Source organism: Diplotaxodon limnothrissa, linkage group LG6 (assembly GCF_057381915.1).
Source record: "Diplotaxodon limnothrissa isolate DT_005_m linkage group LG6, D_limnothrissa_male_GT1.1, whole genome shotgun sequence".
Lineage (NCBI taxonomy): Eukaryota > Metazoa > Chordata > Actinopteri > Cichliformes > Cichlidae > Diplotaxodon > Diplotaxodon limnothrissa.
This window is the reverse complement of record NC_140601.1, coordinates 40391560-40418125: the sequence shown is the minus strand read 5'-3', so window position 1 is coordinate 40418125 and position 26566 is coordinate 40391560. Positions and strand designations below refer to the sequence as shown.

The window sequence follows — 26566 nt, the reverse complement described above, 5'->3', positions numbered from 1 at the left end:
GCATCACCACAGTGTATTCATCTTCTGATGACTGCTTCCAGCACGATAACACACCATGTCACAAAGCTTAAACTTAAAGTGTCCCAACTTTTTTGGAAACAGTGTTGAATTTGCTAGTATCAGTAATTAATAACCATATTTTAAATATTGGCATTAACAGGATTATTTTTAAACTATCATTTCAACTTGGTGCTTTTTTAAACAAAGAGACAATGCTTGGTTAACTGGCAGAATTTAGACCTTTACTTGAGAAAGCCACTGAAAAACTGTGTTACTGCAGCTTGAGGCACAAACAACAAATGCTGCTGAGGACAAAGAGAAAGTTAAAAAGTTCAAGAATATACGCAGGACACTGTGGCATGTTTTTATCACAGAGAGCGAACTTCATCTGCAGGTCACTTCGAATATTTTACATAAACAGATATGTTCATGGCACCACAGGGTTTTTTGGATATACTATATGTTACAGGTGTCTGTGCAGTATAATATATGAATGCTTCAGTGAGGAACGAGAAAAGCAGTTCAGCAGGTATAGTCGGTGCTTATGTTTGGAAACACAGCGGGGCAGGTTCGACTGGTGGAGGTTAAGAAAACATTTTAAAAAGAGGGTGCAGCCAATTCTGCTGAAACCATAACGCAAACAGTTAAAGATTAGGAAAAATAAATATGTGCACACAATCAAACAGGCAGCACGTGTAGTTTTCTTATTATAGGTCACCACTCGCTTGGTTAGACTCCCAGATTGCTAAAGCAATGACATAACTGTCACATCTTCTATCACAGTAGCTACAGGCACACGTTTATTTTATACAAAGCTGGTACTTATTTGAGGCCAAACTGAAATACATAACCCATTCAAATGCAGAATAAATGAACATCTGGTGGTGAGTAAGCACATAAAATGTAACAATGTGGAACATTATATCTAAATTATAGGGTCTTTCATAGCTCAGACTGTCTCTGATAGAGAAGAGTAAATTGGTAAACCACTCACAACTTCACAACTTCCACCAGTAAAGGATTTCATTAGGAAGTATCAGTGTTGTCGAAAAAAGACGTGATCCAGAAGTATTTAATGTCTGGGGACTCAAAAACACAAAGAGACTGGTGTTTAACCCCATAAACACCCTGAATTTTTCAAATGTTCACATTAAGAACACTCCCACATTTGTTCTGTAACAGGGCCTCAGCAGTAAGTCCCTAATAATCAACTTTGGCAGAAGTTTGAGATTAAAATAAGTAATCTTGTCCCCATCGCTGCGTTCGAGTGAGAGTTTTAAAACTGCTGCAAAAATAAATTTCATTCTAATTAAACAGAAGTGTATGTTTGACAGTAGATGTAATGGTTCTAACGGTGATTCAGTGATACTGACACATGCCACTGGTCCTAAACCGTTTCTAAAAAAAGAAGGAGAAGCAGCACAACAATTCTGCACTCATTTAGTCACAGTAATACAAGCAGGAGCAATAATCATGCCACACTCTGGAACCTTCGAAACAGGGTGGCAGGTTGACTTTTGATAACAGATATGACCTGATACTGCACCTCCAGTGTGGAAACAGTCAAAACAACACAAGCTGATATAAGCTGACAGACTATAGTCTATATATGGACCTAGATCCAAAAATATTAGATTCTAAAAGACTTATAATAAACCTTGATAGCTTAATTTTTTACTGTTAAAGAGTCATGTCAAATAAAAATTGCATTAGAAACAACTTACAGGACTACACATAATAAGATGACTCATGATGACCAAGGCAAAAGTCAGAACATTATCCAGACTGGCTGATGTGAGGAGCCTCTTTATGCCGTAATATTCAGCTCTATCAGAGCTTTCAGAAAAGTCACTTTCGCAGTTTTATTTTCTGACATGCTTACGTAATCGCTGTTAACGCCTCTAAGTTTCCTCAGAGCTCTCTATCTGATAACCGATGAACGTGGGATTAGTTCCCTTCTGTCAGTGACCGCTCATGTTTTTCTAGTTTCTAAAAGTAGAATGGGAGGCAGAGCCTTCAGGGATCAGACCCCTCTACTCGGAAACCAGCTCCCAGTCAGGATTCAGGAAACAGATGCACTCTTTACTTTTAGGATCAGGCTTTAAACTTTCCTTTTTATTAAAGCTGATGTTAGTGTTGAATCAGGTGACCCTGAACTGTCTCTTAGTTTCTGCAGAACTTCCCATGATGCACTGAGCACTTCTTCACTCACCTCTTTCGATTCCTCAGATGTTGATACATTTCTCTACACCTTACTGGTCACTGCAGATGGCTGCCCCTCGCTGAGCCTGGCTCTGCTGGAAGTTTCTTCCTATTAAAAGTGAATTTTTCATTCCCTCTGTCGCAAAATGGTTACTCATAGGGGTTCATTTGATACCTGAGGTTTTCTCCAGAATCCTGTACAGTATAAAGCACTTTGAGGTTACTGTTGTTGTGATTTGGTGCTATATAAATAAACTCGATTCAGTTTCCTGGCAGCAAGCCTTTCTGACTAGAGCAGTAATGTTTGAGCATATTAGTATTCATCCATAACCCTCTTCATTCATCCATGCATCTCAATTATCACGCAATTATGAAGTGACACCCACAATTTATGGATTATGTTAACCCACAGTATTTGTATACGAGGAAGTGACTGCAGGAAACAGTGGACTGTCCGGTCAATATTTCAGGAGGATAAAAGATTCAGTGTGTGCTAAAGCAGTGATACTGGTTAAACAAATACTGAATACACAAAGCTTTTCAGTGTCTAACCTCTCACCTTTAAATTTTGTTTCCTATAAGGAAAAAGAGGCTTTCCTGTTCATTCTAAATACAATCACTGAACAGCTGAACAGCTTTTTTGCCCGCTTTGAGTCTCAAACACAGCAGTCAGCCACACCACGCCAGTGACCACCACAACCCACACCAGCCTCTAATAACTCCCCACTTATTCTTGAGACACAGGATGTGATGTCACACCTCTGTGCAGTGAACCCCAGGAAGGCTGCAGGTGGAGTACCTGGGAAGGTGCTCAAGGAATGTGCCTCGCAGCCAGCACAGGTCTTCACTGACATCTTCAACCTGTCTCTGGAACAAGCCGTTATCCCATCGTGCTTGAAATCTGCCATAATCATCCCCATCCCCCAAAAAGTCACCCATAACCAGTCTCAATGACTTCCACTCAATTGCACTAACCCCTGTCATCAGTAAGTGTTTTGAGGAACTGGTTCTGTGGCACACTGTAGCCTACTACCCCTACTGCTCATTACGCTGCTCCTTGGACTTTAGCATGAACTCATGTCCGTGTTTAAATTGTCGGTGCTCAAACTGTCTGTCTGTGTCACTCCGGTATTGTGTATTTTTTTTATTTGTATGATTATTTTATTGTATAGCTTATTAAAATGTGCTGAGTATATGTGCACTTTTACAGAGCTGCTTTTAATCTTGCTATACTGTGTATAATGACGATAACGGCTTTCAACTTCAACTTCAGTCCACACGTGTCCTGAGCTCGAGCTGGCGGGCTGAAGCAGCGTGACAGTTTGTCACGTTCACACTTGGTTTGGCCACATCCTGAAATCTGTCACATCAGAAACACCAAAACATCTTTATGCCAAGTTAGGATGAACTTCCTCACAGCTTTACTACACGATGTAATGAAACCATACAGAGGTTCTGTTAATAAAAATATCAGTTGACAAATAAAGGTTACATTCCAAATCTGGAGAGTTAGTGTTTGTTGATATTTCTGTTACTCTTACATCTACAGTCATGTGGAAAAAAAACCCACCCCATCAGTTCCTAAGTTTCACATATAAGTACAATACTTTAGCTTGTAACACCATTTGAAATAATCAGCGTGGAGGAATTTGGTCCCACTCTTGTTTCAGTTCATTGAAGTTTGTGGGTATTCATTCACGCACAGCATTTCAGTCAGTGTGATGTCTGCACTTTAACCGGGTCACTGCAGCACCTTGATTCTGGTGATTCCTGGTATTCCTCTTTGGCAGAAAGGTCCAGACGCCAATCTACCAAGAACGTCTGCTTTGATAACTTAATCAAGTGTATTTGATTATCAGCTGCTGCTTTCCCTCTTGATTCCTATGGAAGCAGTAAGGACATAAATGTTCACACACCGCTTCTATTTTTTGGCTCAGCTTTTGCTAAATAAATGATGACGTGGTGTAAAATGCTATGTTTCCTGACTTTTAGGACCTGCTCAGGTGTACATGATTTCTTTATCATGTCTCTCACATGACTATAACTGTTAGTTTCCACCTCGTGTGCAGCTAGCTTTCATGGAGGGGCAATCAGTTTATTTTATCAAGGTCAGTTTTTTAAAGGCAAATACTGCCCTCACTGACTGTTAGCGCTCTAAACTTAATTTACTTTTTTTTATCATATGTTTAACTTTTATGTGATCAGGCCAGACGGCCCTGAATTGTCTGCTTTATATGATAATCACAGCAATTCATGGAAGATTCAAATAAAATCGCATGTCTGCATGCATATTTATAAATAGTGTGGGTTTCATGTAACTATAAGGTTGGCAAAGAAAAGATAGAAGTCTTTGAAGGTTAAAACATTCAACGGTCACTTCAACATTAGATACAAGCACACAGTGGAGCAAATATTCATGTAATAAGATGAAGGTTATGGGGTACTGTCTGGCAGAGCAAATATGTGTGTGTTTGAGTGTGTGTATGTTTACTTGGCTATTAAAAAAAGGTATGAAAGACACCCCAGAATGTGCTGAAGTACTCCAGCGTTAGAGCAGATGGTTAAACAAACTCAAGTCATATGAGAGTCAGTTGGTTTTAAACACAACTAACTGCCTGGACCCACAGATCCAAAAACATGTGAACCATTACTGGGCCAGAGCACAGCAGAGGATGCCAACACTCAGCTGCAGTTGGTCTGATTCAGATGGCTGATTCGGGGGAGTTTGATTTGTTTGGTATATCACTGATATTACTAATGTCACTAGCCTGGCTGTAGCTCAGCAGGTAGGTAGAGCAACCTTCTACTAATAGGGAGCTCTGTGATTTGCTCGTCGGCTCCAATCTCAATGCCAAAGTGTCCTTGGGCAAGATGAACCTTAATTTGATGATGCATTCATTAAGGTAGGAAGGTTAGAGAGAAAACACTTTGGCATAGAAAAAAGTGCCTCTAGGAATGAGTGAGTGAATGAAACAAGTTGTGGGAAGCACTTTGACAGCTTAAGTAGAGTAGAACAGTGCAATATAAGAACCAGTCCATTACTTTCTGGTATTGTGGCAATACTGCTAACAACAGGTGAGTACTGACATGTCTAGAATCATATTAGCAGTCATTTAGTGTGGCTTTATACTTATAAGTTGAATATTTACTCTATTTTTAGTTTGATCTAGATTCAAGAAAAGCTTGGCTTTATAGCTGCTAAGTCCTGAAACAGGGTCACCAAAACATAACACACACATAAGCTCCAGAAGTGCTTCTGCCTTCTCTGGGACTGAGGTCATTTAAGATGGTCTGAGATGAAGTGAAAAATTATCATATAGTCAGATTAATTAAAATTAGAAATTTTGAAAATCAAGTCCTGTTTGTAAGGTTTATTGTTCCCATTTTAAACAGCATTCCTGCATTTTCAGGAAGTGGCGTGTAAGATCATTCCTTGAGTAAATGCTCTTAGTTCCAATAGTTTATACTGTACACTCAGCATATACTGCAGCTGATAACATAACAGTGTTGAACTGGATGAGCAGTTGTGGATAAGCTTAAATCACAGAACTGGAAAGATGTGAAGAGGCAAAGTGAAAATGTGATTGTTCGTATGGTTGACTGCAGCTGGAAGTTCAGTAATAATCATGACAAACAAAGCAGGAGGACACGATGAAAGATGAGGAGACTCTGATGGAGGTTAACCACGCTCACGCTCACGGTTCGGCCATTTAGCTGAAGCCGTGTCATTAAAACTTAATGGTATTTTAATAAGGAGGTTTGCAGAGGCAGAGAGAGATGACAGTTCATCTTTAAATATATTCATTTAAAAAAAGAAAGGAAAGTCCAATGGCAGTTACCATGACAACAGCACCTGTGAAGGCCCTTTGAGCCGCTGAGGTTACTGGAAGAGGACATTTGATTAAAGGGACCTCTGACTCTGACGTGGGTTTATAATCAAAAAAGCGGATGATGATGTCATGGCAAAATTACTGATATGTTCCGTTTCTAATGGATACGATGTGAGAGGATGTTTAAATGTAACTTTAAGTGAGATGGTAAACAACAATGTGTCATTTCCTCCACAGTAGAGGTGTCAAACATGAGGCCTAGATGCCAGAATCGGCCGGAAAAGACTCCAATCCGGCCCGCTGAAACCAGTAATCACTTATTTATTTCTATGTAATAAGATGCAAGGCTTTGGGGTGCTGTGCGTTTGTGGCGGATAGCTTAAATTTTGTATTTTAATCAATTTTACAGCTTGTCCTATTGATAAGGAGCTCCCCCACACCAAAGTAAAGTCCCTGTTTTCACCATCTACAACTGAAATTTCAGATTATTTTAATGAGCTACCAGAATGTTTTCTGTAATTTTACACATTTATTTCTTACAATTTAAACCCAAAGAGTCACACTGACAGAATGACCTGACCACCAAACATCCCAGCTCCCAGTCTGATAATGCATAAATAGGAAATATCTCGATGCGCTGAAGCTCCATAAAGAATCTGCTGGCAGTGCATAACCACCAGAAACATCAGATCCACAGTTTTCCTGGAAAACAATGTTAAGTCTGTAGTTTTAATGTGGAAGCTGATTGGTTTAAGATTATTTTCCCACAAATATGGAAAGAATCAGTTCTGTGTTATTAATGAGAAACAGATAATAGCATATTTTTGGTTGAAGTCCTCAGTGGAACAGTTGAAGTGTATAAAGATGTCAGCGTTTTTTGTTTTTCCCAGATTCATTTCAAATGATGTTTTTCAATTTAAATTAAATGTATGCCTCAGTACTTTAAACTATTATAAGGTTTGGCTGGTACAGATCTTAAATCTTTTTATTATCTTTTTATTAAATTATTTATATTGAGAGAATGTGTTTTCTAATTTAATCCAAAAGATAAAAACACCCTGGGCAATGTTGTCACAGGTCTCATAAAAACCAGTCACAAAATAATTATCCAGCCATCATAACACTTGGGCAAGCAACATACCCTATGTATGTAAAATGAGGCTATCCAGAAAGCCAGCAACGTGCGTCACAAGCCTGAATATCAGTGCTACCAGTAACATAACAAAATGCATCCTGGTGTAAAATCAAAACTAGATGATTTAAAACATTCTTAGAGTCTAAACTACTGCCTGCGTTTCCGGATTCAAATGTGTAAAGCGCCAGATTTGATACAATTGTTCTGAACTTCACATGAAGTTTTTCATTTTCTACAACAAAGATTAAAACAAACAAACAAACTGTATTATACATATGCAGAGTCATGCAAGCTACAAAGTGATGCTTGCGATATACACACAGGCCCTTTATCTGCAGAGCACTTCTACTTTTGCTTGGTGACCTTGCATAAAAAAGATCACACGGACTTTCTTTTTTAGTGCCACATCATCCTTAAGCTGATTTACCAATACACTCGTTTTTCACTTTTTCAATAATTACATCCTGGTATAAAAGTGCATATTTTTATAAATGCATCTGAGAGAGAATCTGGAACATCATAATATTTTTCATAATTTGATATCTTAGATTCAAACTATTGCAACTGCTCTTTGCGTTAAACTGCATTACACCGGTACACGAGATTGAGCTGAAAAACATAAACTATAATATTATATGAAACCATAAACTATACTATTTTACATGTAATGCAGAGGGAGGAGAGGGGAGGGGCTGGAGCTGCATCTAATAACCAGCTTGCAAAATAAAACAAAATTTAAAAAAAACAAACAACAAACACAAAAAAACGAGACATCATGATATAGACGAATTATTTGCACCGATGTGTTTTCTAAATTCTATCACACACATATACATGAAAAGTGAGCGTGAGGGCCCTCGGGGCGCCTGCTTGCTGCTGCTGCTGCGCTGAAGTCTCACACACAACCTGTCGAAAGGGAAGGGGAGCGGGCAACTTCCAAATAGTGCACATTTCATTCATAATGTTGTCAATCCAAGCCCATTATGTTAATTATTTTTTCTTGGGTTGTGTGAAATACCAGGAAAAAAACCCTATACAAACCGAATCTGTGCACTAAGGTTAGGTCTGTTAGGTTATGTCGTGGTAATTCTCGAGTTAGCGGATGGGTGTTGATACTGGAGTGCAAAATTAACACTGATGGACAAGAAAATGTCAAAGTCATCAGTTTAGAAGAAAAAAGAGAAGAGGAGGAGAAACGACCAAAAGATAGAGGTAAGCAGATGTGTCGTTGGATAATGGCAGGTATTATGTATAACATGTATCCTGAAACAAGATAACATTAATTATTAGTAGGGATAGTGAGAACCTCTGTTTATGTTTGATAGGCATTTGGCTATGATAGCAAACAGACGGCAGACATTGATGTGGCTTATTGAATCTTTTGGACTGTGTTCAGAACAATATTAATTAGCCATTAATTTGAAGAGATGTATTGTTGATTAGTCTCCTCTTCTCAATGTACGAAGAATGACCAGAGGGAGCGTTTGCCCAGGGCACCAAATGGGCTAGACCGCCTCTGCAGCCCACCAGAAATGGACAACAGAAGACTGAAAAATTGTTGCAGTTTTCCCACAATCTTCAGATACAATGCAGGTTTAAAGCACCTCGGCACTGTTTTCATTGGTTCTCATGGAAGATAAGTGTCTCAAAAGGTGAACTTGGCTTTCAAAACAGATTACATACTAGCAGAAGGCAAAAAATTAAAACACAGGGAGCTTAAGCTGGCCTGGTTACCACACTGACCACAACAACAATCTGGTGGGGACTTGTGACTTCAGATGGTGTTTAAAAAAGATTACCAGATGGAAAGCAGGTGACAGGTGACAAATGGGAACTAAGGAGACACCACTAGTGGGTGGGGCTTGCACAAGACCCACCTTTAGCCACCTTCAGTGGGAAAAGAAGAAGAAGAACAAGAAGAAAAAAACTACAACTAAAAATACATATACAGCAGCCCCAAACCGTGACAAAGTCACGTTTCTGTTTTGTTTACTAATCCCTGTCCATGAACTACCCCGGCCTTAAAGCTCTCCAACCACTTGGTGCGGGACAGTATTTAAAGTCACTTACTGTAAGTGTGCAAAGTTTACACCTCGTGAGTCACTTGCAAAGGCCCTGGTTTGAAATTGCCCCGGGCCATTTGTTGGGTGTCTTCTCACAGTTGGCTTGTAGTAATAAAGGCCAAAAAGGCCCAAAAATTAATTGATGAACTAATTTTTCACCCTCACTCTGAGACAGCATGTTTCTAATTTTAGTGATACGAGCAAACCCCTTACACTTTATTAATAAATAAAACTTGGTATCATATGCACTGCAATGAAAATGTATGCAGTGTTTTCAAATAATATTGCCCCACACAAGCATGAAGATAGCTCTGGTCTCAACATGGAACCCTGTGAAATTAATTCTATCAATGATTTAAACTAGCAGAGCACATTTCTTTGATTTTATTAAATAATATTGGTTAGACTATAAAACAATTATGCATAACCTTCAGTGGGGTTTCAGTGTCATGATGAATTCTAAACCCTGACTAAAACTCTTCAAATAAACCTTTCCTCTGCAATTATCATGTCAAGTGAGGCTGTGTGGCAGGCAGGATGAGGACCCGAACATCGGACTCAAACAAAAGGTGGAACTCAAAAGGGCAACTTTATTTGCTGGAGAAAACTCAGACATCAAATACAAAAACTAAGCAGGAACTAGAAACAAGAAACTAAAATCTTGAAAGCTAGGAAACTAACCAGGACCACAGGACTAGGAATTGTCATGAGCACGGAGGAGACACACAGCAATGAAGGTATACAAAGCAACAAAGGGCAGAGGAAAACACAGGACTTAAATACACAAGGGATTAACGAGGGAATCATTAAAGAAAACCAGAACCTGAATATTAAGAATAAAAAACACAAACACAATAATTTGGTCTGCAGTTAGCTGAAACAACTAACTGACCTTCAAAGTAAGAGAAAGGTAGTGGTGTGTAGCCTGTAACAGAGATCAACTGATCAAATTCACCATTGTTGTAGGAACTTGGCCATGCTGATGATTTAGAGGAAGACACTACTTAATTTAGTTTGGAAAGCTTGACAGAAGAGAAAATAAATATAAATAAATATCAACAGTTATTAAAGTTGCTGTATTTAATGAAAGGCCCGCTGGAATCCTGTGAATATTTTTTCTCTAATAATTATACATTTTTATTTATTCAGTAATAATTAAAATTTTCACCTGAACATACTATATTGTCAATAAAAACTTAAATGATTGGTAAAAAAAAAAAAATGGCACCACATCCCTACAGTAGATGTGGACTAAATGGTAAAAGTGTGTTTTTGGCTCGAAGTTGAGGAAACCGCTGCTTCTCATATCAAATGACTGAATGAAGCAAACTCTGTATTGTCTTAATATCCCTCCGCCAACGTAACAGAAAACTGAACCTGCCCCACAGGTTCGATGAGTGTGCGCAGCACGTGCACGTTTGCGCGCACTCATCGAACGTCAGCTTTGTGACCTATGAAGAACCCGAGAATTCAAACTGTAGACAGACTTTTGGCGTGAAGAAGCTTCAGCGGACAATCAAATACTTGGAAATGATTAGAAAAACGTGCAGTTTGCAATTGTGCTAAACGGTAAAGACATGACAGAATTTAGTGAAGTGAACAGAAGGAAATCTGTGGAAATCGTTTCGTTGCTTCAACCGGATAAGGTAAAAAATAAATGAATAAATGAATAAATAAAAAAAACATTTCTGGATAAATTACTTTTATTCCTGATAAAATAACCTTCAGTACATTGCTCTATCAAATAATATGTGAAGTCAAATTGTTAATATACTGTATATTGTTAGTGTGACATATCACACATATATTTTTGTCTTATCAGTTGTTGGATTTCATTAGTGAACTGCAGTGCAAAGCATTTAACAGTGACGATTTTAAAATCCCATTGCAGAACATTTTGTTATTGTGTCAAAGATTTCTAAAAACCTGACTGCCTTTTCTTTCTAGATGTTGGAATTGGATTGCAGGCATTTGAAATTGCCTCTTCTGACGCTGGAAAATCTTGGAAAAATCATCACCCCCTATGTGAAAGATGTTTCAGAGGAGTAAGTCACACATTTAAAGCCATCAAGCTTACAAGCAGCAAAAATGATCACTAATACACACATATACTCTGGTTAAATGTTTGTTTTCTCAACTATTTATCTTTTTTTCATCTTTTAGTCAGTGGGCGTCCTTAGCCGATGGTGACCCTGGATCAAAAGCTGTCATTCTGTTGTCCAACATGTGCCATGCGATTATAGAAGAAATTAGCCAAGGGGCACAATCATGCATGTGGAGATAAGGTAAGTTTGCAGGATGGCTGCAGCTGCTGCAGAGTAACAGAAAATAATATTCAAGCCAGCTTCAGAAACACCCTTCATCACTGTTTTGGTGAAGCCCTGTCCACGGCACAAGGTAAGTCCCACAACTTGGATATATTAGTAAAGCTGTTTTCAGCAGAAATTACTAAAAGAGTCAACACGTCGCTGGCTCGTATCACAGGGCCAGCTCCTACCCCACAAACCCATGACTCAGTGACAGGTATGAGCATTATACAAATGGTGTATAATGTGACTGAGAGTTTTAAATGCATCTTGAATGTCAGCAGAAAAATCACAGACAAGGCATCTGACAGCATGACATGCTCAGACTCTAACTGTAAGCAGACCTGCTGTCTAGATGTGGAGGAGGAGGAAGATGCAGAAATCCCACAAATAAGTGACTGTTCCTTAGAGAATTCATTGTGCACGGATAATCTGAGTCCTCCTCCAACTCCAGAGCTCCCTAAGTATTCAGAAACATTTGTCCCTTCAGCACTGATTTTAGCCTACCAGGAGAATTCTTCACCAAGTCTGGAGTCTCCTGACTGTCCAGTCAACATGACCTTTCTTACTGTGCTTCTTGCTAAGTTAGTCGACCATATTGCATCAAAAACCAGAACATCCATACTAAACGTGGACCTGATTCAATTAATGGGTGGTGTAACAATGAGGGCTGAAAAAGAACTGGATTCCATTCCCCCACCAAGTGTTGAAAACCTGCACATCCCCATCTATAAAAAGCTGTGCAAGGAGTTTGGATCCAAATACTTGTTGCAGGCTGGAATCTGGTGACGAAGCATTTGAGATTGCTGTTTCAGAGGTTTTAGTGTCACAGCTCCAGAAATCTTTAGTAAGGTCAAAGAATTCTGGGATGATATGGAGAGTTGTCAAGGATGGTAAACTTTCTCCAGTGCGTGAGATTCCAACACCAGAGTCCCCCAGTGAAGAAAGTAATGAACAAAAAATACCCCTGCCTTCAAGCACATCACCAGCCAGTACTCTCAAGAAGAGTACTGGCTGGTTTTCTCGTCTTTTCAACACGCTCAATAGAGCCCTGGACAGTGACATTCACAGACTTGACTATACAGTGACAAACCCACCCGTCTGGACAAACCCTGTTCTGTAATTTCTATCTTGAAAACTGATCTGAGGCTCATTTCTCAAGATAAGAAAAAATGCAATGTAGGGCTTGTTAACTCATTCACTGCCAGCCATTGGCAGTGAATGAGTTAAACCCATTGACTCATTCACTGCAATTGACGGCTATAGACGTCAATGGCAGTGAATGAGTTAAAATACCTCTTAGAAAGTTAAGTTAACAAAGGAGATCTGGAATTTTAAAAAGACCTACAAACAATCATCTTTTCAAAAGTTGGGACATGTGCAACTATTTAAAAATAGTGCACAGATAATGATTTTTGGACACATAAGCTGTAATCTTAAATGTAATACATTGGATAATTGAAAAAATGCTAATTTGCTTTCCTCAAAACACAAGGTAAGACAAGAGTACACTCACCATGTGTCTGTCACTGGCCAGTTGTTAATGTCTGACTGTGTCCATCCTAAATTAGCTCAGCTTGTTTAAACTAGTGTCCAGAATACTTTTGTGATCTGAATGAATGTACCAACTTTTTGGAAAGATGGTTCTCTTTTCCATCACCCCCAACCGGTTGCGGCAGATGGCCCCGCCCCTTCCTGAACCTGGTTCTGCCGGTTTCTTCCTGTTAAAAGGGAGTTTTTCCTTCCCGCTGTCGCCACGTGCTTGTTCATAGGGGATCATCTGATTGTTGGAGGGCTTTTTTGTAGGGTCTTTGCCTATGGTGCTATATCTCTATAACATCGTACTGAATTCTAAGCACCATAGTGGTTCTGTGGGTGATCATCAGAGGAAGGTTTAGGAGTATTTTGCTCCCTCAGCCGCTCTCTGGGGTTCATCCTGTGTTCTTGGCTTTCCTCCAGATTCTCCTATTGGAAATTCCAAATTTATTACAAAAAACAATTGGAAAATAAAAGACAACAACAACTGAAAAATAACTTGGATCTGTTTTTTTCTTTCTGACTATTTTTAAAGCTTTTAGGCTGCATGTTTTAATTACTGTGAGGATAGGCTCTGATTTCAGTGGAGATTCAGTTTGCTCAGCATCACAAACATGCTTGTAGACGTTTTTTTCACCATTTCACAATTATTCTGTTTGTTGTTAATTAAAAAAGTAAATAATAATCTAACAGTTATAGCAGTATTGTGCAAAAGTCTTGAACTACCCCATTTTTTAATAGCAACATAAACACACATACATAGTTACAATGCTATTATGATACATTGTGAGACACCATTGTGATCTGACATTCCATCCTATACTATGACATTGTCTTTGGTGCTCAGCTGAACTGTCAATGGTACACGATTGAGGAATTTATATAAAAATATTTGCTTATAACTTATAAATGTTGGCACTCACAGTGGCCTAGGCATTGTTTAGTTAAAGTTTCATCTAGATTGGGTCACTTGTCTTGGAGGAAATAGGGAACATACAAACATATAAGGCTAAAATATGTTTTGAGACTACAGACAGAATTTTTGGGTCGAGAATTGCTTTAAAAGCTTTTTTAATAGTAAAAGACGACATGGTTTAGTCAAACAGTTTTGTAAGGATTATAACTAAACACTAGATGGAGACAAACACAAACTGAACTTCATGCCAGACACTGGTTTTATTAAAGTAAATAAAATTTAATACCGCGAAACTTCACATTTATTTGTTAACTAAAACACGGTTTAATTAGTGTCTAAACAACCTTAAAGTTTTGCAATGAGTTTTGGAAAAGAAGACAGCAAGATGGCTAAGGGTGGCAACCTTTAATCATTTACAGAATTGGACATTTTTCAACAACTTTTCTTAATTTGAAAATAAAAATCAACCCATTATGAACAATATTTATGCTAATAACATATAATGTACTTTATGTAACTGCCACTGAAGGATGTCAGAGAGGAATACCTCAGGATCTTCCAAACTCCAGGGACGCGTGCCAAAGCTCTGATGAAGATGATGGTATGACAGAGTTCAGACAGCAGTTCTGATAATAAGAATGTCTAATACACCTCTTCCTGCAGACAATGTTCCCTCTCACTTTTCATGTGTCTGAGCAAACACACAAACTCCCTGAGCGGTTGATGGACCTGATGGGCCTGGGTCAGGGCTCATGCATTGTTCTTGGGTTTAATGAATATTATAATTTCTATCTGACTATGTGGATTGTTTATTGTTGTTGTTGGTGTGATCTGCTCCTGGTCCCTTGTTTCCCTGTCTCTGTGTTTGGGTGTGTGTGTTGCGGTGTGTGAGTTTTGCTGCCATACCAGGCCTGGAGAGTCTTCAGCCTTTGAGCCAGCCACACCTGGTGTAATCAGCCACCTGTTGCCGATCGTCAAGGAAACACTACTCAAGAGAGGATCGGAGAGGCAGCCAGCGCGGGATTGTTAAACTAGGAACATAGTCAGTGCTCCTGCTCACAGTTACTGTGGTCGCTGAACTTCTCCTGTTGGAATGGTTAAAGTGTTTTTGTCGGCCGGTGGATGGGACGGTACTCACTGTGGACTCTCTCGTTTCCAGGTGGATTGTGGAAACGTGTGGCGGGAGCAGCACACTGTTGTACAAAGGCACCGAGGAGGACTAAACACTTACCACAGATCACGGCACGGGGATTAGGAACGAGCGCTCAGAGAACACAGACGCTGTGGATTGTTGGCACTGTTTTATAGTTTCTTTTCATTGTAAATAAACGCACCATCTCCATTCAGAAAGTCCTGCATTTGGGTCCTACTTTCCCCGCACTGTGACAGGACCACTGTGAGCAACATCACACGTGTGCACTGTGGTCTCGCCAGCATCGCATCCATGCAAGTTACATAGTTTATCAAAAGAATCAAATTACAGCATTTACATTTCTGTTAGAATGTTTTAATTAAGTTCTTTAGCCCACTGACAGTGAAAATGACAAAGGTCTTCTTCATGACCTGTAGTATGTTAATGCTATTGGAAGTATAAATATTTAATTTTAGCTAAGGCAAAACATGAACTGCCAACCAAACCAACTATAAACTCCAATTTTGAAAACACAATTAACATTTTTAATGTAAAGCTCTGACTTGTATTATGAGTATGAGCCAGTGTGTGAAGCTCCTGCTGTGGTCTGTGGGAGAGTCCTGTAACTCTTTGTCTGCAAAATACAGTAAGTAATGACATGATTATTTGCATTTCTACTACTCATAAAGTAGCGACAGTATTTAATGATCAATATCCATAAATGAAATTTATAAATAAATGACACTAGATGAGCACAAATCCAACTGAGAACTTAAATTTCACCTTATTTTTCCTGTGTGTCCTTCTCACTTCTCCAGTGGCTGCACTTTGTTGTTCCTGTTCTGGAGGAATTGAGACATGTGCACCTTTTAGAGATAAAATTTTGTTCACATTAAAACTTTCACATTTACATAGTGACATGTGTACTGTTGCACAAGCATGTGATACTGTGAAAATTCAATTAACTCTGCAGAATATATAATTACACAGTTTTTTCACCTTAATTTTCCCGTCTGCCCTTCTCACGTGGTTGTATGCATCGTCCAAGTTGATGGCCTCATCTGCTTGCAGGTTTGACTTTATGCGCATCAGCAGGTCCAAATGGTCCACTTCAAGACGATTCCTGGAATCTGTTTTCATACGATTCATTAAACCAGGGGTGTCAAACTCAAATACACAGTGGGCCGAAATTCAAAACTGGAACAAAGTCGCGGGCTAACGTTAATATTTATTGAAATATATTTATTCCTCCAGATATAAGAATGAATCTTTTCTTATGGACTCAAACACGTTTTGCTGAAAAACTGAATATGGAACAAGCAAAGCTTAATACTAAACAATATATATATTAGCTGTATAATACCAGTAGGCCAGCTCTGATAGTAATTTGGTATGGCTTCGCGGGCCAAATGTAAGTAGGCTGTGGGCCAAATTTGGCCCGCGGGCCAGAGTTTGACACCTATGCATTAAACTAAAGCCTCTTTCCGAAGGGCCAGCTCTGTTCTAGGATGCCCTCTGGACCCAGTGGAGGTGGTGAGTGACAGGAGAACGGCGGCTAAGCTGTCATCCCTGATGGACAACATCTCCCACCCCATGCAGCAGACTGTGACAGCACTGAGCAGCTCCTTCAGTGGGAGACTGCGGCACCCACGGTGTGGGACGGAGAGATTTTGCAGGTCTTTCCTCCCCACTGCTGTCAGACTCCATAATAAAGACTTTAACTGATCAAGCACACACATCCATACATATGCAATAATACTAAGTGCAATAATCCTTTCTGTCATCGTTGTATTTTTACTCAGTTGTATATAGTATTTGTATTTGTATTCTATTTTTATCTTATTGTATATTTATTTTATTTTATTCTACTGTATATAGTATTTTATTTTATTCTATTCTGTACAGTTGTGTACTGTATTTATTCTTATTGTATTCTAATTTTTGCCTCATAACTTTTGCACTGTCCACTTCCTGCTGTGACAAAACAAATTTCCCACGTGTGGGACTAATAAAGGTTATCTTATCTTATCTTATCTTATCTTTCGCAATCTGCACTGGATGCTTGAAATGTAGCACAAATCTACAAGCTGTGAGATGTGTTTTAGCTCTTTACATTTTAGTGTTGCAGCCACCATATCTGAGAATGTGCTGATTGACCTGAGTTTAAGTTTTTGCCTCATTATGTACTTGAATTCAGCATATTCACTGTCACTGACCTCCACAAAATGTGGGTGGTGGAGAATTGCCTCATACTTCTTTGCCAGTGTGGCAATGTCTGCTGCTCCATACTCAGAGCTGATGTCTGAGCTCAATGCCTCAATGTCAAATGCAAACCACTCCATTAATTTATCCTCTGAAAAACGAGCACCCAAGTGATCGTAGAGGTTACGAATCAAACGAGTAATCTCACCGGTATTTCTGCCATCAGCTGATGAGGCCCTCATTGCCTCTCTGACACGGTCACTCCACTTAACATCCTTTACCTCTGTTGAGTATTGGGAACGCAACTTCACAATCTTTGCTCTTGCAAAGCAGAGCTCTTCCATCACAGTCAGGTTGCATTTTTGAAAAGAAAGACAGGTCTGCCAGCTCACGCAAAACATCTCAGAGAGCGGTAAGAGTAACCTTGACGTTTGAATTGGTTACCTTTTTGTAACAGTAACTTGCCACTGGATCTCTTTTATCACTGGATTCTGTCTTGCAGTAGACAGCCATCGCACTTTGTACAGAGGCCTGAATGACTTTGACAGTGTATCCTCATCAAGAATCTTTGCTAGGTCTTCTGATTTTCTCCTGTTTACTGTGGATCTAGAGAAAGTGAAATGAACTGTTCCACATCACGCATCAAAGGTACATCTTTCGACGCATCATCAAAGTCCTCTCTATGGACCACACAGTGTTGTTCAGTGAGTTGTGGTATTTGCCGATTTAATAAAGCTGCAAATCCGTTGTGCTTTCCTCGCATTACTGAGGCACCATCAGAGGTCAGCATCACCATTCTCTGCATGTCTAGTTCATGCTTGGTGTAAAACTGAGTTATTGCCTGCACATTATCCTGAAAGGTGCATGTTGTCAGCTGGATGATGCCACCAAACAGTTTTATAGTTGACGTTATTTTCCTCCCTGTATTTAATATACAGGACTAGTATTCTGTGCACTGTTATGTCTGTGCTCTCATCTATGATCAGGGTGTGCCAAGGTGCATTTTTAACTTTACACATCATCTCATTCTGCACTGTTTGATTCATTGAATTCACAAACTCAAAGGCATCATTTTTGCTTCGCCAGCTTTCTGGTATACTCATATACTTTGCCATGTGATTGTGAATTTGTTGAACCGATAGCATAGAATAATTCATGTTGATGGCATGTAGTAGAATATTGTTGATGAGAACTTTAACTTGCTCGGGGTTGGATTTCTTTACAGCTTATTCCTGTTCTCTCGGTCTTTGGCGCTCTCCTCCAACAATGTACCCCATCCCCATCTTACACTTCTAACTGCTTTCTAATGACTTTTGTGCTGTCCACACTTTCCCCCCGAAAACTCGCTTGCTATTTTGGCCTCGCAACATGTTTTGCAGAGCGGGCCTTTCTCGCTCGAAAAAGAAAAAAATCTCACCCAGTTTTTTCTTCTGTTTGCAAAACCATCTTAAAAGAATTGCATTGCTTTTTTACTTTGGCTTGGTGAGGGCATGTGCCACTGCCTCTTCGTTTTGCCATTATTATAAAAGGTCAACATAAGCACCACATCGGCCACACCACTTACCTAGCTAAAACACCGGTGGCGGCACATAAAGATGCTACCGCGGTAAAGTGAGCCGTCATTTGTGAGCCGCGGTCAAGCCAGCCGCCTCTTATCCGCCGCATAAATTTCCTTGCGCTTTTACACCAGTCTTTACGGTAGCGCCTTTTCGCTTTATGTGCCGATTGAAAGCCTATACACGCGCGCACGTGCACGCGCGCGAACAGTCGCACGCGCATGCGCGCACACAAATTACAATGAAACAGCCCGATACAGTCAATACAATTATGGAAATGTCAGAAATTCATGAAAAATCATCCTGAGTAGTTGAGGTCCAACTTTCAACACATCCCTCCTCTGGGACACCTACTGTACCTGTGTGCCAAGTTTCAGCCAGATTTACTGTAAAATTCCTCAGAAATTAAAGGACATTTATATGCAATATGTGTGTTTTCTTTGAAAGTAAAATCTCAGCCCACATAAATATATCAACAACAGTGATCACAAAACGGTGTATAACTGAACACAGTAGTGCAATTTTTAACCAGGTCTTCCCATTAACACCTGACCTGCCCAGAGGGTCAGTCAATGAGCTCGTCAATAGCTTCAATGCTAACATGTTAAATGTAATGGACACTATTGCTCCCATTAAGGTGAAGGTTATCTCTGGAAGGAAAAAGTCTCCATGGAGAAACTCCACACTGGTGAAAAATGAAAAAAGAGAGTGTAGGAAAGCTGAGCGCAGATGGAGAAAAACAAACCTCCAGGTTCATTATGACATTTATAAAGAGAAACTTCACAATTATAATTTACAACTGAGGAATGCAAGGAGGTCCTACTTCTCTGACATCATCACTAAAAACAGCCATAATGCTCGGGTCTTATTTTCTACAGTTGACAGGCTAACAAACCCTCCTGTGTCAGTGGCAGCTGAACTTCATTCGACCATGGCCTGCAATGACTTTGCCAAATTCTTCACTGAAAAAATCCAAAAAATTAGACAAGCAATTGGTACATCAACAGCAGATCCAGGATATGTACTGTGTCCACCAAAAAACAGTTTAAACACCATGAAACAGTTTCAACCTATTAACAGCAAAGACCTGGAGGACATCTTAGGTCAACTGAACTCCTCCTCCTGCTGTTTAGATGTCCTGCCAACAAGTTTTTTCAAAAAGGTCTCAAAGACTTTAGAGTCAGACCTGTTACAGATCGTCAACTTTTCTTTATTATCAGGTGTGTTTCCAGAATCACTAAAAACTGCTGTAATCAAACCTATACTGAAAAAGGACAATCTTGACAAGACACAAATGAACAACTACAGGCCGATCTCAAATCTCCCGTTTTTAAGTAAGATCATTGAAAAAGCAGTTTCCCAACAGCTCAGTTACTTCTTAAAACAGAATAATTGCTACGATGCCTTCCAGTCAGGTTTTAGACAGAACCACAGCACTGAAACCGCTCTGACAAAAGTGTTTAATGACATATGTCTGAATACAGACAGTGGAAAAATGTCAGTCCTAGTTTTACTGGATCTCAGTGCAGCATTTGATACAGTTGACCACAACATATTACTCAAACGACTGGAGAACTGGACAGGTCTTTCAGGAACTGTACTAAACTGGTTCAAAACATACGTAGAAAACAGGAAATACTTTGTATCAATAGGTAACTTCACATCTGAGCAGACAAGTATCACATGTGGAGTTCCCCAAGGTTCCATCTTGGGACCCCTTCTGTTTAACATCTACATGCTCCCACTGGCACAGATTATAAACAACAACAAAATAAACTATCACAGCTATGCAGATGACACACAAATATATATCACAATGTCACCAGGAGACCGAGGCCCTGTACAGGCTCTTGGTAAATGCATTGAGGAAATCAATGACTGGTTGTGCCACAATTTTCTCCAGCTAAACAAAAACAAAACTGAGGTAATAGTCTTTGGCGCCAAAGAAAAACGATTACAGGTCACCAGAGAACTTCAATCTATACATCTAAAAACCACAAACCAAGCGAGAAATTTGGGTGTAGTGATGGATGCAGACCTAAACTTAGAAAAACACATTAAGACAATAACAAAGTCAGCTTACTATCACCTCAAGAATATATCAAGGATAAAAGATCTGATGTCTCAACAGGACCTGGAAAAACTAGTCCATGCATTCATCTTTAGTAGGCTTGATTACTGTAACAGCATCTTTACAGGTCTACCTAAAAAATCAGTCAGACAACTACAGCTCATTCAGAACTCTGCTGCTCGAGTCCTCACTAAGACCAAAAAAGTGGACCACATCAGTCCAGCTCTGAGGTCCTTACACTGGCTGCCTGTCCGTCAGAGGATAGACTTTAAAGTTCTGATGCTGGCCTATAAAGCTCTGAATGGTTTAGGACCAAAATACATCAATGACCTCCTGACCCAGTATGAACCATCCAGATCCCTCAGGTCATCTGGATCCGGTCTTTTATCAGTTCCCAGAGTCAGAACCAGACACGGAGAAGCTGCATTCAGCTTTTATGCTCCTTATATCTGGAACAAACTCCCAGAAAACCTCAGATCAGCTGAAATACTCAGTTTATTTAAATCCAGGTTGAAGACTCACCTGTTCTCAGCTGCATTTGAATAAAGCACCAAATCCACACTTTAAGCTTAAATTTCAAAACTTACATTTAACTACTGATTTTATCTACTGTTCTGATTTTATCTGTTTTGATTTTATATACTGTTGTTTGTTTGTTTGTTAATTAGTTAGTTAGTTTATTTGCTTGTTTTATTCAATTTTAAATCATGCTTTTTATTTGTTCTTGTTTCTAATGTCTCTGTAAAGCACTTTGAATCACCTTGTTGTTGAATTGTGCTATACAAATAAACTTGCCTTGCCTTGCCTTGCCTTGCCTTGCAATTCAATACAGCCAATACACTAGAATTATGTCAATTTTCAAAAATTCATGAAAAATCATCCTGAGTAGTTGAGGTCCAACTTTCAACACATCCCTCCTCTGGGACACCTACTGTACCTGTGTGCCAAGTTTCAGCCAGATTTACTGTAGAATTCCTCAGAAATTAAAGGGTACTTATATCCAATGCAATATAGCCAATACAATAGAATTATGTCAATTTTCAAAAATTCATTAAAAATCATCCTTAGTAGTTGAGGTTTCAACCCTTTTTCTAGTCAGTGGGTGTGTGGGCAGACAACTCTGGCTTGTCACCCAGTTGGATTTCCTGGTATTTGTAAGATGGCACTATCTACAAATCAGGACACATTAACTATGATATTTAAAAAATGACATGATGACATAGTCCTTGGTCAGTTTACCAAGCATTTCTCAGTTTTGTTCTTTATAGTTCTGTTCATCATATCATTGTTTGTGAGTCCTGGATTATTTGATGATATGTTTACATTATGTATTCTTTTGTTTTCAGTTCCATATTGCTTTTAAGTGTAGTTCTTTTTCAGCATTCCACAAGTGGATGGAAGACTTGTGAAAACACTCTAGTGTTAAAGCCAGTCTTGTCTTCATGTCTGTTTATGGTTTTGTCTGTGTCAAGCTCGTGTATCTTAGGTCTGTGTTTTAGTTTGGTGGCCTCTTGTCTCTTTCTTGTGTTGAGTCTTACGTCCACTGTCTTCTTATTCCCAATGTATCCCTGCTGTGTTACACAGCTGTCTCCAATTCCCCTAATCGCCATCCTATTTATACATTTTGCCAATCTCCCGGTCTGAAGTACTCGATTCTATTCTATTCTATTTATACAGGGAGTGCAGAATTATTAGGCAAGTTGAATTTTTGAGGAATAATTTTATTATTGAACAACAACCATGTTCTCAATGAACCCAAAAAACTCATAATATCAAAGCTGAATGTTTGTGGAAGTAGTTTTTAGTTTGTTTTTAGTTTTAGCTATTTTAGGGGGATATCTGTGTGTGCAGGTGACTATTACTGTGCATAATTATTAGGCAACTTAACAAAAAACAAATATATACCCATTTCAATGATTTATTTTTACCAGTGAAACCAATATAACATCTCCACATTCACAAATATACATTTCTGACATTCAAAAACAAAACAAAAACAAATCAGCGACCAATATAGCCACCTTTCTTTGCAAGGACACTCAAAAGCCTGCCATCCATGGATTCTGTCAGTGTTTTGATCTGTTCACCATCAACATTGCGTGCAGCAGCAACCACAGCCTCCCAGACACTGTTCAGAGAGGTGTACTGTTTTCCCTCCTTGTAAATCTCACATTTGATGATGGACCACAGGTTCTCAATGGGGTTCAGCTCAGGTGAACAAGGAGGCCATGTCATTAGTTTTTCTTCTTTTATACCCTTTCTTGCCAGCCACGCTGTGGAGTACTTGGACGCGTGTGATGGAGCAATGTCCTGCATGATAATCATGTTTTTCTTGAAGGATGCAGACTTCTTCCTGTACCACTGCTTGAAGAAGGTGTCTTCCAGAAACTGGCAGTAGGACTGGGAGTTGAGCTTGACTCCATCCTCAACCCGAAAAGGCCCCACAAGCTCATCTTTGATGATACCAGCCCAAACCAGTACTCCACCTCCACCTTGCTGGCGTCTGAGTCAGACTGGAGCTCTCTGCCCTTTACCAATCCAGCCACGGGCCCATCCATCTGGCCCATCAAGACTCACTCTCATTTCATCAGTCCATAAAACCTTAGAAAAACCAGTCTTGAGACATTTCTTAGCCCAGTCTTGACGTTTCAGCTTGTGTGTCTTGTTCAGTGGTGGTCGTCTTTCAGCCTTTCTTACCTTGGCCATGTCTCTGAGTATTGCACACCTTGTGCTTTTGGGCACTCCAGTGATGTTGCAGCTCTGAAATATGGCCAAACTGGTGGCAAGTGGCATCTTGGCAGCTGCACGCTTGACTTTTCTCAGTTCATGGGCAGTTATTTTGCGCCTTGGTTTTTCCACACGCTTCTTGCGACCCTGTTGACTGTTTTGAATGAAACGCTTGATTGTTCGATGATCACGCTTCAGAAGCTTTGCAATTTTGAGACTGCTGCATCCCTCTGCAAGATATCTCACTATTTTTGACTTTTCTAAGCCTGTCAAGTCCTTCTTTTGACCCATTTTGCCAGCCTAGGCTTATTGCAGCACAAATAAGGGAAGATTCAGGGGCACCTGATCCACTATAACTGTATTATTTGTCAAAACTGAGGGTGTTAATGCTAATCTCAAAAGCAGAGATGGGTGTTTGTCTTCTGAATTAATTTAGAATAGAATAGAATTCAACTTTATTGTCATTGCACATGTCACAGGTACAAGGCAAGAAAATGCAGTTTGCATCCATCCAGAAGTGCTTTAGCCATGATATAGATATATTAGAATATATATTAGCAATAATATAGGTATGTAAGTATATTACAGAAATGGGTCTATTATGGTATGTTACAATGTACACGGTATGAAGGTATGTTATGAATATGCTATAACTATAAGTATAGTTACAGGCTGTAGTGAGTACAAACTATGTACAGGCTATGAACAGGATATAAATATAAAAAACTATACAGAATATGAAATAAAAAAAAACTATACAGAATATGAGATATACAGCTATACAGAAATGTGAACTATGCAGATTATAAACAGTTGTAGAATTAAAAATGATCGTATTGTACAGAATGATGTGAGCTGCATCCACAGAAGAGAGGTCTAAGAGATGAAGACTCTGATTACCGTTCAACCTTAAAATTCTATAGGAACCACAAGTACACCTAATATTCCAAAATTAAAATCTGGATTTCAGAGCGAGTCAGTGAAGAAAAGCAAATATGCTGTCTCTTTATAGTCACTGTCATGACTCTCTCAGCAGCACTTTTGATCCATCAATATTAAACAATTATTGATGCAGCAGATTGAGATGAAACCTGGCCCAGAGGTACAGTAGGTGTCCCAGAGAAGGAATCTGTTGAAAGTTGGACCTCAACTACTCAGGATGATTTTTAATGAATTTTTGAAAATTGACATAATTATATTGTATTGACTGTATTGAATTGAATATAAGTTTCCTTTAATTTCTGACAAATTCTACAGTAAATCTGGATGAAACTTGGCACACAGGTACAGTAGGTGTCCCAGAGGAGGGATGTGTTGAAAGTTGGACATCAACTACTCAGGATGATTTTTAATGAATTTTTATACAAAGCGAAAAGGCGCTACCGTAAAGACTGGTGTAAAAGCGCAAGGAAATTTATGCTGCGGATAGGAGGCGGCTGGCTTGACCGCGGCTCACAAATGACGGCTCACTTTACCGCGGTAAGATGCTGTCATAGCCCGTCAATGACTTTGATTAGCTGCGTACATACGTATGCGAATCGCATCCTTGGCTGGAGCAGCCAGTCACCCGTCACTCACTGACTCGCACTGCAAAATAGTACAGAATGAATTGTTATGTGTTCATTTTATTGTCGATTCAGTGCAGATTTTCTGTGCGTGGAGACTGTGTCAGCCGTGCGCAACTGAGCGCGTGGGCAACGTAAAGGGAGCAGTGCCTGGAGACATCTTTTGTGGCATCTAGATGATATCAGAAGTGGTGTGGATTTTATTCTTTTAACAGTTGCTAACTTGGCCCATGTTTATTCTGATATTAGCTTTGATTAGCATTTTCTGTTAACCTAGAAGTCATTTGGATGATGTCCATCAGCATGAATGTTCTCATCTGCCAAGAAATCTGCTCCAAACGCAAGTGCTGCCTTCCTCTACCCGTACCTGAGTTGTTTGTTGACCTTCTTTGTTAAATCTGTGAAATGCTGAAACTACAAATAAACTAGTGCACTTTTTTGTTCCTCGCATTCCTCTATCTTTGAGTCAAATGTTTAGTGCTGTTTGTACTTAGTTCTGGAGCTGTCAGTAAGAAACTAACATGGTGACTCATTACGGGTCAGCGAACTTTATAGACATTTACACTTAGGAGTGTACTCACTTTTGTTGCCAGCGATTTAGGCAATAATGGCTGTGTGTTGAGTTATTTAGAGGGGACAGCAAATTTACAATGTTGTACAAGCTGTACACTGACTACTTTACATTGTATCAAAGTGTCATATCTTCAATTGTCCCATGAAAAGATATAACAAAATATTTTAAAAAATGTGAGGGGTGTTCTCACTTTTGTGAGATACTGTATATATAATGTTTATCTGGTTAAATTCAGTATAGTTCCTACAACAGTTTTCATTATAAAATATGTTCATCTACAACCCTTAATATGTGTGTGTGTGTGTGTGTGGCACCAGAGGGAGTGTTCGCCCAGGGCACCAAAGGGGCTAGGACCATCTCTGCCCCCACAGATCGAACTACAGTCATGCTTCTGGTTTTCACTGTAACTCACTGCCACAAGGTGGAACCAAGTACCAACAAACTGTAAAGAAAAGAAAGACTCACCCCACTGGTGCAATGGCGAACTCTAGTGGAAATTACTTATTTGAGAAAACAATGATTAGAGCTGTTAGGCTTGATTTCATACAACACACTCAAACTGAGGCGATTGCACCACTTTGTGAATATTTTATTTGAATCATAATAAAAATGGGTATTTTTTTTTACTCTAGTAGAGCTTCAGAGAATAAATGCCAAACACACTGAAGCTAAACATGTTGGACCAGAACCCTTTAACTGGGCTTTTTCACATATTTGACACCCATTTGTTTGTATCATAATGTAAAGTCAC

General features: G+C 39.4%; 1 pseudogene; it reads left to right on the top strand.

The window, feature by feature from the left end:
• The first annotated feature begins 11177 nt into the window (after positions 1–11177).
• On the top strand, positions 11178–12659 carry LOC146631219 (uncharacterized; annotated as a pseudogene).
• Positions 12660–26566: the final 13907 nt, after the last annotated feature.